The sequence below is a fragment of the Sminthopsis crassicaudata genome, chromosome 3 (genome assembly GCF_048593235.1).
Source record: "Sminthopsis crassicaudata isolate SCR6 chromosome 3, ASM4859323v1, whole genome shotgun sequence".
In the NCBI taxonomy this organism is placed as follows: domain Eukaryota; kingdom Metazoa; phylum Chordata; class Mammalia; order Dasyuromorphia; family Dasyuridae; genus Sminthopsis; species Sminthopsis crassicaudata.
Window position 1 is genome coordinate 399,093,578 of NC_133619.1, and position 14,660 is coordinate 399,108,237.

The 14,660-nt window shown below is 36.0% G+C and overlaps 1 long non-coding RNA gene across 1 annotated transcript in view; it reads right to left on the reverse strand.

Moving 5' to 3' along the window:
- Positions 1-14,660, reverse strand: part of LOC141562634 (uncharacterized) — a 153,999-nt gene that overhangs the window by 60,232 nt on the left and 79,107 nt on the right. The gene's annotated exons all lie outside the window — the stretch shown is intronic.

A 14,660-nucleotide genomic window follows, 5' to 3' on the forward strand; every position in this document is an offset into this window, starting at 1 on the left:
ACAGGTAAAATAAAGATATACAACAGACATGAGGAATGGTAAATATGAAATAGAGCAGGGAGAGTATAGAAAGGGGTTTTAATAATTAATGATGGAAAAGACAAGTTCCTTAGTGTAACTCACAAATACCCAGTAGAAAGGAACACCCCATGAAGTTGGGTCATGCCCTTACCTGGCAGGCTAAATGCTGAAAGGGATTTAGTACCCTAAAAGAAAACTGGGGTCCAAGAGGAAAGATACCATAAGTCATAGTAGGGTTAGGAGAGACAACTGGTGGCATGGGGAAGGGGGAAGGAGAAATACCTCATAAGGCAGAGTTCTGTGGGGGACTGACCCAAAGAAAGGCAGCAAACAAGGTATGGACCATAAGTAGATTTATAGGGAAATTTTAACCTTAGGGACATGACTGGTATTTCTGACAGGATATAGCAAGGTAAAGCTATTTAAGACCCCCATAGAGCATGGGCTTTAGGATCTTGACATAACTTGGATTTCTGACTGCATGACTTCCACAGAGGGTGGGATCATTGCCTACCTGCCTCAGGGAACAATTCCATCTATGCTCCAATTTCTCTCTGCCCATCACACACCCTCTATTCAGGACTTCATCAGACCCATGTCCAAAAAAGTCACTGTGCATATTCTTTTACACAGTGATACTACTACTGGTAGAGACATTTTCTCAAAGAGATCAAAGAGAGGGGAAAGGACCCATATACAAAAAAATGATTATACCAAAGAAATGGAAACAAAGTGGATGTCCATCAATTAGGGAATTACTAAATAAATTGTGGCATATAGTTATAGTAGAAAATTACTATACTAGTGTCCCCAAGTACCATCATATCTTAGCTGAGAATCTCTGCTACGCTTTCTCCAATGCTTTTCCTTTCTAGGACTGCCATCTATTTGTGGCAAAATTAAAGATTCATCCCTTCTCCCCTCTAGCCTTAATTCCCTTTGGATTTCATCAACAGGCACCATTAAGTCTTTCTCCTTCCTTTATAGCACCAGTACAAGTCAGGGCTCTGATCCACAATTATCTGAGTCACTCAAATATCCCTGATGCTGAGACTTAATCACTAATTGTAAAACTAAGAACTACTGAGCTGAAGAAATCTATCAAGAAAAATAGAAAGCACTAATATGAGGGAGGGAACAGAGAGGGAAAGACTCAGAACTATCTATTCCTATTTACACTCGGATGGGCAAAAAGAAAGGAAGAAAGTCAACACCATTTTGGGTTTTTTTTTTTTGCAAGGAGAAGAAAGTTTCACCCACTCCAATATAAAGCCTTCATATTTAGTGCTACAATTCTACCACAATAGTTGCTCATTTCCATAATGTAACTTTACCCTGGATTACTGTGAACAGCATACTGACAAGTATAGTGGCTCTCAGGTTTTCCCCCCACAAGTGTCCTAGTCCCACCAACAAAATCCATCAGTGAATACTTAGGCTATTCATGGCACAAGGGCTATATTTGTTTATATTCTATTCTAACCTTTTTAGTTTTCATTTGTGTTTTATTTTCTGCTCTCTTAGAAAAACTTAAAAGAGATTTCTTAAGAGATCCAGATTAATATCTATATGTAGTTTCTTCTTTCTGGTGGCTTGAAGAATTTTTTTATCAGCATAATTTTAATGTTAACTGTTCAAGTGACTTGAATTTAATATTTTTTCCTAAAGTTTGGGAAACTTTTTTTGAGGAATTACTTGTTCTGCATAGCTCTGTCAAATTTTCTTGAATAATTTAAACATATTGAAGATTTTTATTTTGTTTTATTCTGTTATTGTATGCCAACTATTCTGAGATTTTAATTATATATACTTGTCTTCCTAATAATTAACATTTTCAGGAATTATTTCTAAATTGTTTCTAGTTCAAGCATTTTCTGAGTTTGTTTTACTATCTTAAATACTCTTGTTTGATCCTTTGCATTTATTCTGCTCTTTGCTGATTGAAGCTGTATCTTCATTATCTGTTATGCGATTTTTATAATTTTTCACTATTTATTTTCAAGGAAAAAATAGCTTACTTCAACTCTTTTTCTAATTCCACCCAAGAACTGGTGGGGGGAGGTTCCCCCTTTTACTTTTGGTTGCAGTCTTGAATTCTTTAATTCTCTAAAGATTTTGCTTTTTTTTTTTTTTTGGATTACTGGAACCTTGAAGATGCCTATTATTTACACTCATCTTTCAATTTTCTGAAGCATTTTTCATTCTTCTATTTCCCCTTGCTTCTAAAACTTTTTATTTTATTAGGACTTTTACTTAATTTTCTATTTGTTGACACACTCAGAACTTTTCTTTCTTTTGAGATATTTTTATGGTAGGGGGAAAATGTAAGGAGATTAGCCTTCTTGTGGCTTCTCTACCATCCTTAAGGACTATTTATTTCGATTGCTACTCTAATCAGAAATCGTTATATAAGAAACAAAATATCATTCCAAGAACTCCATTGATTCATTGATGAAAGCAGGAAAGATTTATTTTATATTTTTGCAAGAATGGGTGCTTAGATAAACCTTTCAAACTCCAAAGGCAGCATTTTATTTCCCATCCTCCAGCAAAAGGTCCTCCCCTGATTCCCCATTAATTGGATGTTATAAAAGTTACAAGATTCATATCTCCATCCCTCATTACATAGCCATACCTGCCTTAAAGGATCAAACATTCTAGAACGGGGAAGGTGACAGAGGAAGTTAGATCGAAGAACAAAAGATTCTTTTCAAATCTCAGGCCACCATCCTGATTGCAAAAGTCAGTCCCTGCCCCCCATTCTTTGGACATTCTTTGATGTTCTCGTGGGTTTCAGTTTTCTAGCTGTGGAAACTAATTTCTCACAATTGTAACTTGGTTTGCTTTCACCCTTTTCATTTTACTTTTATATGTTATCTTGGGAATGCTGTATGTACCATTTTAGTATTCCTACTTTGCATACATATATAAATTCTCAGAATATTCTTGAGCAAAAGCAACAATATACTGATTTCAATTATGAAACATTACATAATCTAGTGCTTCAAAAAATCAATCTCAGCTAACCTCTGAACAATCAATAAATAGCAAAAGACAAAAGAGGATTTGCCTCAGGACATTAGCATTCAGGGAAACAATCTATGTACCTTAAGTTTTAACCTTACAGCTCAGCAGTCTGTCATCTGAACAACCACAACCACCACCAAATTCCCTTACTGTACTGCTCCTTTCCTGGGGTCTTTCTTTGTTCATTTTCAACTCAAAGACAAGCGAACCACCAGTGACAATCTTCCAGTATAAATGTATCCGTGTTCACAGTGCTTTGTTCCATTTTAAACTAGGCTTTGTGCTGATACAAACTCCCCTTTCCAGGTGAAAGAATTTTTAGTTCCTAGCCCTGGTTTACCTGCAGCAATCCTTCTATATGGCTCAGTGATAACAAGTAAGCCTATATGTACATGGGTATGTTTAGTAATTAAAATGGTCATTAAAATTGTTTTGCTATCAATAACCTACCTGTTCTAAAGTTACAGAACTATCATTGATAGAATAGGGATCAGTCTCAAGATGTACATATCTAATTCCAGATCTGAAGAGCTGAGAAGATTAATAAACACATTTGTGAGAAATGGATGAATATTTGTTTGGTTTCCACAGTTAACAAAAATTAAATTGGAGAAATGAAACAAATTAGAAAACTGAGACTCACAGGGATATCTGTGGGTAGTCAGAGTAGAGATTATATCCCTCAAAAGAATATAAGAATGCAAGCTCCTTAGGGGCAGGGACTGGATTTTATGATGGGGATGGTAAGCTGAGATTTAAAAAGAACCTTTTTGTTCTTTGCACTTACTGGTGTAATATAACTCGGTATATTCGAGGATGGGGGTAAAGGGGGACTACCTGTTGAACAAACATCTTTGTTTCAAGCTCTTTTGTTGCTAGAGAAAATTTGCACCAGAAACTTTGAAGAGGGGTGTGTTGGGGGTGGGGATGGGGTGGAGGTGGGGGCTCCACTTTTAGGGTTTATATATAAACCTGCTGAGAACTGTTCACACTTGCACTCCCTTGTTCACCCCATTTTGGTAGATAAGAGGGGTGTTCTTTCTCATGAGAAAGCAATAAATTCCTTTTTGTCTCTCCTAAGACAAGTCTCTTGATTAATTGGATGGGGGGAGGATAGTGATCCCCCTTATCAACTAAGCTCATTTATTAATATTCCACAAATATAGCCAAAAGTGAACTATGAACCTCTGACTATACTTCTACTGATCAATTTCATGCCTGACTACCTAGGCTTAGAAATAGCCCTATAAAACTAGTCTCTAGCTTGAGAAAATGAAATGGCTATGTGATCAGATTTGTGAGCTTTTTCTGAATTTAAAATACCATTTAAAAAACTAGATATTTAACTCCTTGGATTTTGAATGTTTAGTGAAAATGTTGTCTATTTCACTTCAACAGAACAATGATTTTTGTCTGTATAAGAACTCTATGAATGCAGATCACAATAGCAGATGGTTTCCACAAATGACTTTGGTCCAAATATTCATCTGGTGATTTCTCTAGCCTTAACCAGGGTGGTCCTTGTATGATAGCCCATACCAGGGGCTATACTTTTTACTTTTCCAGCTTGGCAGAATCAATCAACTAATAAGTATTAAATACCTGCTATGTTCTAAGCATTGTGCAAAGTTGTAAGGATGCAAAGACAAAAATTAAAGTGGAGATACAACATGAGCACAAGTTACAAATAGTAACTTGTAAAATACTACATACAGGGGGCAGCTAGGTGGCGCAGTGAATAGAGCATCAGCCCTGAATTCAGGAGGACCTGAGTTCAAATCTGATCTCAAACACTTAACACTTCCTAGCTGTGTGACCCTGGGCAAGTCACTTAACCCAGCCTCAGGGGGGGAAAAATACTACATACAAATAAAGAGTTACAAATAATAGTAATTTGGGGGCAAAGGCCCCCAATGTGGTATTTGTGGTAATATGTGGTATTTCAACTGAGTTTAGATTTTTGTTTGTTTGGGGTCTTTTTGCTGGGGCAATTGGGGTTAAGTAACTTGCCCAGAGTCACACAGCCAGTAAGTCTGAGGCCACATTTGAACTCAGGTCTTCCTGATTTCAGGGCTGGTGCTCTATCCACTACACCAACAAGTTGCTCCCTTTCAATTGAATTTTATAAGAAACTTCTAATAGGAAGGAAAGGAAGGAGTGCATTATAGGCTTGGCAGACAGGTACAAAGACATGAGATTCTCAGAATATGACAGCTAGGTAGTCAAGTGGATAGAATCTCCAATCGAAATCTGGCCAGTCACTTTCTAGCTATGTGAATCTGGGCAAGCCATATTAACATCTCTAAACCTCAATTGTCTCATCTATAAATTGAGGATAATAAGAGAATTTACTTCACAGGATTCATATGATGATCAAATAAGATCATTCAGTAAAGTGCTTTGCAAACCTTAAAGCACTACATAAATGCTATTATTATTAAATAGGGATTGTTTAATGCTTTGTAATTTGAGTGCCTGCTAAATAGTTGGTACTTTTAATAAATGTTTTGTGATTGATTGGAGATGGACTCATTTGTATGAGAAATGACAAGAGAGACATTTTGACTGAATTTTACCTGTCAGTTTATCTAGCATGAGAACTGTTATTCTGGATATTCTCACAGGTCAGTGGGGAAATGGCAGGACCCTAAGATGTTAAAAAATCAAACTGCAGCTGAAAATTGACTGTCAAAATAATATGGGTAGGTAGAATGAAGTGAGAGGTAGTATTGATAGAATATTGCTTCTAGGGGAAATAATGGTGAGGAGCTCCCCCACCCTACCTTAGAATGCTTCTGTTAATGATTCTAAAGTATTTTGAGTGATCACCCCTATCTTAAGAGTGCTATTGTTCTAATAATCTGTCCATCAATGATTGTAAAAACCTTTTGGCCTAGCCATATAATATTTCTTCCCTTAGATTTTAGGGAGTATATATATTAGTGATCCTGAGATCCTCTGACATTAGAGTGCTATTGTTCTGACAATGTGTCAATGATTCTAAAGTCTTCTGGCCTTAGAATAGTCCTACCTACAAACATTACAGATGGAAAGGTAATCTGCTGGTCAGTGATATCTAAGTTCCAGAGACAGTAGTGAATAGTAGTGAACTCCTCAGTTCCACTTATAGACCATAAAATTAGCATATCAGTGACTTGAAGAACTGGATAAATTTGTCTCCTAGCTCCAGGTTCTTAGCTAAATCCTTCTGGAATTTAGCCTACTTCAATTTGCATTACAATTACAATAAACTTTGCCCTTTCACTTGGATATGAGTTCAAGCCTACAATTTCTTTTGAGATACCTGACACTTGACTGCGACCCCTAACTTTTTGGGGTCCCTTCTGAACCCCAACAGTATTTTGCCTTAGCTCCCCCACAGCAACCTAAAGGAACGTGGCAAATTGAATTCTGATCAGAAAAGCAAACAAATGTCACTGTAAGACATTTTTTTTTCCAGTCCAGGGCAAATTAGGAAGTCAGAAAATGAGGTTTGTATGCACTAAGGAAGGGGGTTGACCAGGAACCCAGCAAATGAAAAGAAAAGCAACAGGCTGTGATGGGATCTGGAGCTATCTAAAGCCCAGGATTAGGAAGGGAACTGACTAAATACTTGGAGTCCTAATATTAGGAGCAAACAAATTCCATTTAGTAGTTCTGTTGGTCATTACCCAATGCCATATGGCAGTTCTGGAGTGAAGAGGAGTGGTCACAATCACAAGAAAACAGGCTCCATAGCTCTATAAGGACCAGACCTCTTCTTGAATCATACCATATTGGAAGCACCCAAAATCTATAGGCCTCCCAGATGACTCTGTGAAAACATTTATTGTTTAGTTGTGCCTGACTTTTTGTGACCTCCCCTCCCCTTCTAGAAACACAGCACATGAGTATTGACCATGAGAGAAGCATTCTGGGAAGATGATAGAGAACATCAAGAAATTTCAAACTCTTCAGATTTCCTCCACAAAAAAGATAAAAATGGCACCTCTGGGCAAATGTAGAGCAGTTAAAAACAACTAAGAATTGGAATAGAACAGAGGATTAGAGAAGATTCAAGGAAAGGTACCAGACCAGAAAGTTGACCTTTGTGAAGCAAGAGTAAACATTTCCAGACTAGTTCCTTTGAAACATGAAGCTGTAAGCCCTGAGACTAGTTGAGTTGGGAGGTAGCCTCCTACTTAGTCACAGGAATTTTCATCTCCCAGACTATGTGAGAAGTTGGGTACATGAGTCAGGGAAGATTGAGGGAATTCCTGCTGATAAGGAATGGTAGGGCTAGCTATGCTGCTGAGAAGCAGCCCTGTGCAGGGAACCAGAACACATTTAGAGAGTGAAGAAGCAATGGGGTAAGGTAGCTGCCAGCTGCAAGCACTTACAGGAGAATGGAGTTCTTGGCTTCAGTATCAGGCCAGAGGGCAGAACTGAAAGAGGACTTGAGGCTGGAGGCACCTGTGCCCAGGACTAGAGGTGATTACACCAACTATCTACTACAATTAAAAAAATTACAATGAACAGGCAAAGGAGAAAACAATCCAAGCATCCAAAATTACCATGAAAACAGGGAAGACCACCATTCATCTTCAGAAGAAGATACTTAAGTTTAAAAAGTAATCTGAAATGGTCCTGTCCAAAAAACAATTCACAGAACTCAAAACAAACAAACCTTCAAAAATCAAATGAGATTGAGAAAATAACTAAATAACTAAAAGAAGAAAAAAGAATAATTTAAGAAAAATGAGATGATTATAAAAAGAAAGTCAACCAACCAGAAAAGGAGATCCAGAATCTTAAGAAAATGACTCCTTGAAAATTAGAATTGGGTAAGAGTCTTTTTTTTTTTTTAAATCATAGCTTTCAGTTAGTCCAATTATTCTTGTTTTCTCTTTTTCATCTGTCCTTCAGATCAATTGCTTTTCTTAGGAAATGTCTTATATTCTCTTCTGTTTTTCTATTCTTTATATTTTATTTTATTATGTTAGTGATTTTAGAAAATGTGTGTGTATTAGTAATTTTCATAAGCTAGTAGAGGGCTCATGGTCAGGGTCCAGCATGTCCCCTATAGTCTCATAATTTCACTGACTTCCCTTACCCAATTCATATTTTCATATTTTATAACCTCTCTTATGTTCTGTCATGCACATGGCAATGTTTTTTTTTCTATTTACATTTTAAATAAACTATTTTAAAATAGTTTTTCATTTTTCCAAATACATATAAAGATAGTTTTCAAAATTCATCTTTGCCAAACCTTGTGTTCCAAATGTTTCCCCTCCCTTCTTCCCTTCCCTAGACAGCAAGCAATCAATATAAGTTAAGTATGTACAATTCTTCTAAACATTAAATTAACTTTAAAAAAAAAAAAAAAGAACGTAAGCTCCTTAAAAGCAGAGACCATCTTTCTATTTGTATTTGCATCACCAATATTTAGCACAATACCTGACACATGGCAAGCACTCAGTAAATGTGAATTTTCTTTTAAAAAATTGGCCATGAAACTTTCTTGGCAAGATATCAAAGTGGTTTGCCATTTCCTTCTTCAGTGCATAAAGGCAGAGATTAAGTGACTTGCCCAAGGTCACATAGCTAATAGTATCTGAGGCCAGTTTTGAATTCAGGTTTTCTTGATTCTAGGCCCAGAATTTTATCCACTGAACCCTTTAGCTGCCTCTAGAAGGACAAAAAAGACAGAACTTTAGACCAATGGATTCCACTAGAGGTAAACAGAGCTGAACTTTAACGTAAAGTCCAAAGTCAAGAAATAGAATGGAAAATGAGCAAACAAAAATAAAGAGAACCTGACTATGTTGAGAAGGAAGCTCAAGACACAAACTCACAATGACTTGGAAACATCTTACAAGCAAAAGTTCAAAGCAAAATGAAGATTGGACACATGCCCAATTTAAAGAGAAACAGGAAAACTATGTTTTGCTCAAAGATATTGTAGAAAACAAATTTATATCAATACTGAGCATATATGCACCAAATGACATAGCATCCAAATTCTTGAAGGAAAAATTAAATGTGTTACAGAAGGAAAACCCTAATTAGGTGCTGGGGGGGGAAGGCCTCAATTTTCCACTATCAGACCTAGGTAAATCTAACCACAAAATAAACTAGAAGTTTAAGGATATGTAAAATTTTAGAAAATTAGGTATGACTATCTTCTGAGGAAGACTGAATGAGAATATACCTCATCTACACATATAGCACCAATACAAAAAATGTCCATATATGTGACACAAAAATCTCATCAATAAATACAGAAAAACATAGGTTTTAAATACATCTTTTTCTGATCATAATATAGTAAAATTATGTTCAATAAAGTGTCTTTGAAGCATAAATTAAAAATTAATTGGAATCTAAATAACCTAATCCTAAAGAATGAATGGATCAAAGAACAAATCATAAAAATAATCAATTAAAATTCATTAAAGATAATGACAAAGATAAATCCACATAACAAAATTGATATGATGTAATTAAAGCATCCTAAAGGCTTAGAGGAACACAAAAGTAGCTAAAGGCTTAGAGGAACACAAAAGTTCGTAAAAGAAAAGTTATGTCTCTAAGTGGCACAAGCATCAACAAAAGAAAGCAGATCCAACAAGATTAGTGGTGATACAAGGATTTCAATTAACATGAGAAATAATATCTATAGAAATAAGACAAGAAAAAATTGAATTTCAAGCATCAACAATGAGGAAACAAAACTATCACTTTTTGCAAATGACATGATGGTTGTTTACTTAAGAGAACCCTAACAACAAAACCCAGCCAGAAGAGATAAATTCCATTTAAAATAACTTTGGTTTTTTTTATAAAATAGTTGGAAGCTAACTGTCAAGACACATAGAAATTTTTATAAATGTAATTATAAAACATTATTTACCAAATAAAGATTGATCCAAATAGCTAGAAAATTATTAGTTGCTGTGGATAATAAGCTGAACCAATAAATTATTTATCTATTCAATGCTATACTGATCAAACCATCAAAGAATTACTTCATAGAGCTAGAAAAAAAAAATTCAACTATTGAAAGGAACAAAAGGTCAAGAATAAAAAGGAAATCAATGAATAAAGTATTAGGGAAAGGGGCCTACCAATACTGGATCTCAAAACATATTTATACAAAACTGTAATCTTTTAAACTATTTGATTCTGATAAAGAAATAGAGAGGTTGGTCAATATATATATACAGATCCAAGTAAATGAGCATAGTAACCGAAAGTCTGATAAACCCAAAGATCCCTGCTATTGTGGCACAAACTCACCATTTGACAAAAACTATTGGGAAAACTAAAAAACATTCTGGCAGAAAATAGGCATAGACAACATCAAGAACAAAATAAGATCAAAATTGGTACATGATTTAGACATAAAAGATGTTATAACAAAATAGTGGATCACAGAACTAATTGCCTGTCAGATTTATTAGTAGAAGAGTTCATGACCAAACAAGAGAGAAAAAGGTTTACAGGAAGTAAAATGAATAATCTTGATTATGTAAAAGTTTTTCACTCTATTTTTAAAAATTACATGTTAAAAAAATATGTTTTTCTAAAATTTGGAATGACAAGTTCTCTTCTTCCCTTCCCCCTCCTCAAGAAGACAAGTAAATTGGATATAGATTGCAAATGTGGAGTCATGCAAAATGTTTCCATATTAGCCATGTTGCAAAAGAAAACACAAACCAAAAAAAAGTATATATATATATATGCTTTGATCTACATTCAGACTCCATCAGATTTTTTTTTCTGGAGGTCCATCATAATTGTCTTGGATTAGCTACTGAAAATAGCTAAATCATTCACAGTTGACCATATGTAATATTGTTACTGTGTATGATGCTCTGGTTCTGTTCAAAGAGCTACTATAAATATTTTAGTCCACATAAGTCATTTTCCTTTTTCTTTGATTTCTTTGGGATACAGATCTAGTGGTTATATTGCTGAATCAAAGAGTATGCAGTTTTTTAGCTCTTTGGGGTACAGTTCCAAATTGCCTTTCAGAATAGTTGGATCTGTTTACCATTCCATTAGTATCCCAATTTCTACATATCTCCTTCAACATTTGGCAATATGAGCTTGGAAGGCTCTACCACAGGTCAGGTATCAGTAGTCCATAAGAACATTTGCACTGGAGATGTTTCTAAATCTGAGCACCTCACATTTGTTTTGAGCTACTACAATTCTGATTTGCTCATAATGCACAGCACCTTCTTTGATGAGGATGCATCATTCTGGATGGTCCTTTACCAGTATGTCCCCTGTCTCACAACTGATTCCAAAGTTTTTCACCTTAAGAGTGTCCTTGTACTGTTTCTTCGGGCAACCATTCTCCATAAAATTGTCTTTTAGGTAAATTTAACATTTGTCATTTGAACATTATATAAGTATTTTATTTCCTATATATGTAAACAAATATATACACACATATATGACATCCTCTTTGTGTGTATTGTGTATATATACACACATATGAAATCTTAATAGGTTCTCTCCTTACATGTATCCAAAATGTGACAATCTTCCAGATCAACTGATATTAATGTAAATTCTCTTTTGAAAGAGAACTACCAGCAAAAATAAACACTGTAGATTTTATTCCAGCAAGCATGAAGAGCAAAAATTGCAGTAATCTATAAAACATGCAGATATGGTATAGCTTCTAGGGAAATACAGCAGTGGTTTTGGGATCCCATGACCTTGGGGGGCTTCTGTTCTGGCAATCTATCTGATTCCAAAGTCCTTTGGCCCACAAACATACCTCACCTAGGCATGCTATTGTTCTGACAATCTGCCTGATTTTGGAGACCACTCCTCAATTCATTGCTGACTGATAATCTTGTCAGAGAAAACCAAATTCTGGAGATCTTTCCTGCTTCCTACTTGTGAGCCATAGAATTAGCACATCAATGATAGAAATTGATTGAATGTGTCTCCTTGCTCGGGTTTCTCTGTTAATTTCTTTTAGAAATTCAGCATGCTTGTAATCTCATTGCTTACAATAAACTTTGCCCCGTGGCTAAGGAGATAGGTTCAAGTCTACAGATTCTTTTCAGACACCTTGCAACACTGATCGAAGACCCCAAACTTTTGGGGTCGCCTTCCCAGAATCAACAATGCCATGCTTATATCTTTGCTTTGGCAGCTGGCCTTCTTTTTCTTAGAAGTTAAAAGTTTGAGAAACAACTTTTTCAGTTTAGTGGGAAAATGTATATCCATTAAGGATAAAAAGCAGACTAATAGTTTCATCAATAACAAAAAAAGGATTTCCAGACACAAAATTATTTTGATCTGTGTCAAGGGAAGTTGGATGTCCTTGATGAGGATTGGGGTCCCTTTAAGATTCCTAATAGCCCAATCCATGACTGACCTTGATTCACAAATTCTGGTCAAAGGCACCCTTTGAATATCCGGGCCCAGCCCCCCACTCTCAGCTCAGCTTCCCCCAGCCCTCACCTGATCTGGGCTAACTGAAAAGCCCGCCAAAACTGGGTACCACCCATCATCTTCTAAGTATAAAAGAAACAAGCTGGAACGCCCTCATTGCAGAAGCCCTCCCAGCCAAGGCATGGTATCCTTCCAGCCATGTAAGGGTCCCTGCCCGCCAACGGCCACCTTTGGCCCTGGTGTCTTTCTAACTGAGCTTTACTTCCAAATTCCTACAATAAACCTTTTATTTATCAATCTAGATTTTCAGGCCTGTAAATTCATTTTACAGGGGACACTGCGCCTCATGGGATCTATGCGCCGACAAATGGGGTTCCCCCTTTCCTTTCCCTCATTATCCTGAATGAGGAAAGAGCTGCTGCTTGTCTTCCAAAAAATGAAAATGTGGACCTATAAGTGCAGTCATGTAATAAACCAGATAGTAAAAGTCAGAAGAAGATAAGATGTGTAATGGAGGTTGAGTAATCTCTGTGAAGGCATATTTAAGCAACTATTTATGGAATTATGTTAGAGATGTTGTCTTTCCAAATCCTGTTCTACAATGCCCAAAGGGCTATAAAACTAAGCCTATTCTTTGATCCAATAGTGTCTCTACTGTGTCTGTATACCAAAGAGATCATAAAAAGGGGGGGAGGGGAAAGGACCCAGGTGTGCAAAAATGTTTGTGGCAATCTTTTTTGTAGTGGTAAAGAACTAGAAACTGAGTGGATGCCTGTCAGTTGGAGAATAAGCCAGGTATATGAATGTAATGAAATATTATTGTTCTATAAGAAATGAGCAGGCTGATTTCAGGAAAGCCTGAAAAGACTTACATGAACTTAAGCTAAGTGAGTAAAACCAAGAGAACATTGTACATAGTAACAAGATTAAGTGATGACCAACTCTGATGGACTTGGCTGTTTTCAATAAAAAGGTGATTCAAGGCAATTCCATATTCTTGCAATAGAAAGTGCCACCCACATCCAGAGAGAGAGAGAGAGAACTATGAAGACTGAATGTGGACCAAAGCATAGTATTTTCACCATTTTTTTGTTGTTTGCTTGTTTTTTTTTTTTTCTCATTCCCCCCACCCATCTAATTTTTCTTGTGTAGCATAATGAATATGGAAATATGTTTACAAAAATCACACATGTTTAATTTATATTGGATTGCTTGTCATTTTGGGGAGGGAGGAAAGAGGGAAAAAATTTGGATCATAAGATTTTGCAGAGGTGAATGTTGAAAACTATATTTGCACGTATTTGGAAAAATAAAAGCTATTAAAATTTTTTTATTTAAATAAATCCTATTGTGATGGGTGGCATAGACATTTCCTAGTCTTGTTCAACTGGACAGCTGCTGCCAACAACAAAGCTAAAGAAGTATGATTGAAAAATCTTAGGGGTGCAGGTGCTATTTTCATTGTTGTTCCCCTTTAAAGGTAATGACTTCAGAAGAAAAATGCAGACTTGAGAACTGGTTAAAAGATGGTATCTTAGAACGGTATTTAGAATTCTAAACCATGACTTAAAATATAGACAACTTAATCATGGATGGAAGGTTGTAAAAATGTATTTATATCAAATCTTACAAATCTTAACAAAAGAGTTTAACTGAATAGGAATGGAAATGGAAAAAAATTGCCTACACATATGTCTATCATTAGGAACAGCCAAAATGAAGAAAAATAGCAGCAAAGTGCCTCAAAGACAAAATCCCAAGAAAAGGAGGAGTTTCGACACCAGTAAATATCTACAAATGTGCCCATGACTAGAATGTGGTTTTGGAAAAGTATACTTTTAAAGTGTGCTGTGGAGGGAAATAAAAAGAGAAGGGTGGAGGATGTCCAAAACAATATTGTTAACTAAACTGTGCTCACTTGAGATAATCCCAGAAATAAAGGCAGGCAAACATGGTAGGAACGTTTGGATGAAGATCAACAAATAGAAACCAAAGTCAGAACCCACTTAGACCATCTGAACAAAAAGACAAAATAAAGAAGTAAATAGATCCTAAGTCTGGGACAGAAGCCTGTAATGTGAGACTTCGATTATCTGCATATAGCAGAACAGCTGATAATTTCACAGAAGGAACTACCATTCTGGATCACACTACATTGGATGAAAATGACAGCTCTAAGGGGTAGTGCTCATTCCTTCTTAGGTTTTGTG